Source organism: Otolemur garnettii, unplaced genomic scaffold (assembly GCF_000181295.1).
Source record: "Otolemur garnettii isolate 467f Iridium unplaced genomic scaffold, OtoGar3 scaffold00234, whole genome shotgun sequence".
NCBI lineage: Eukaryota > Metazoa > Chordata > Mammalia > Primates > Galagidae > Otolemur > Otolemur garnettii.
In genome coordinates, this window is record NW_003852629.1 from 191,383 (window position 1) to 193,005 (window position 1,623).

Consider the following 1,623-nt stretch of genomic DNA (forward strand, 5'->3'; position numbering starts at 1 on the left):
CCGGCGGTCCCCACGCTGGCTGCCACCGCCCCGCCTGCTGCACCTATGGCCCAGAACCCCGCAAGTCACCCAAAGGCAGCCCTAAGGACCCCCGTGCCCGGCCTGGAAAATAATTAAGGCTTTCTCCCCTTATTTATTTTCCTCCCTACTCCAGAAAAGGGATCTAGAAGACAAAGGCTGCCAGGGGAAGGAGAAAGGGAGGGCTGGGGAACCTCCATAACAAAATTAAAAAGGGTTCCCTGGTTGAATCTTATTACGGAGTACTTAGTTTATATTTCATCCTTAACAGCAAAATGGAAACAGTATGGAAAATTTTCCAAGAACTTGTAGTTCCTAAAAATATTTAAGGAAAAACTTGTTTTCATCTAGAGAAGGAGATATAATTTAGGGAGTTTTGGGGTTTTGGGGGACGGTTTGTTTGTTTTATTGTTGTTTTGTTTGCAGTTTTTGGCCGGGGCCGGGTTTGAACCCGCCACCTCTGGTATATGTGGCTGGCGACCTACTCCTCTGAGCCACAGGCGCTGCCCTTTAGGGAGATTTTTTTATGAAAAAGCAGTATTTCAAAGACAAAAGTAGTGAAAGGCAGTTCTGGTTTCGAAGTCTAGGGGGCTGCGGCAGGCTCACCTTGCTGTGTACACAGCTCCCAGTCACCTAGTGAGATGTGTAAATAATGAAATGCACACATTGCGTAACAGGAACTTTCGTGATCCAAAGAGGTTTCATTGTTACCTCTAAACATGCTTCCCAATCCAGTGTTAATGGCTTCAGCCCCTCTGTCCCGGGGCTTTGAAAAGCCCTAGTCAGTAATCTTTAAACAGGTTACCACCACATTTTTAGAAGATGCATATGCGCAATAAGCTCAGATTTGGACCTTAAGTCCAATTCGTTTTTTATATGCTCTGTGCACACCCCAGGATGTCTATTAGTTTGAATAGTCTGTTCCTGAATAATACAGCCCTTATGAACATTCAATTCTTCAAATATGGGCGAAATGATCAGGAAAGTCTAATGCCCCTATTTTCCACTGCCAGCTCAGCACCTCCACTTAACAGGCTATTACAGACTTCTCCAGAAAGTGGATTGGGATTGAAAAAGGACGGAGGAAAAAACAACCTCTTATCATCAAACCTTCCGCCTTCTGTGCAAAATAGGTGAAAACGTTTGGCCAACATGGGTTTTGATGTTGATGATAACCTGTGGATTTCAAGCATTGTTGTAATCTCCCTTTCCCCTTAACACAAAAATGAGAAAGCTGGCCATACTGTCCAGAGCGCATACTGAACTGGGATGGGAAAGCCCGCTCCTTCTTCACTCACTGCCTCCTGAGTGTTCTTGAGAGGACACTCTTTGCATCTGTGTATGCCTGCAATTGGCAGAAGCAGTCGCCTACCCAAAGCCATGACTATTCAAAACAACAAACACTCTGAAAACATTAACCACTTTCCACTGAAGCTCTTCTAAAAGGAACATTTCATTTATTGAAAACTTTCACATCTTCAGTGTAAGTTCCATTTTAGAAGTACATTCATGCATTAATCAAATACCACGGCTAATGAAGGCTATGAAGGACTAGAGTAGTAAAATCACTTTGCCCTCAGAGCTTATCAACTATGTCTTTTCTCC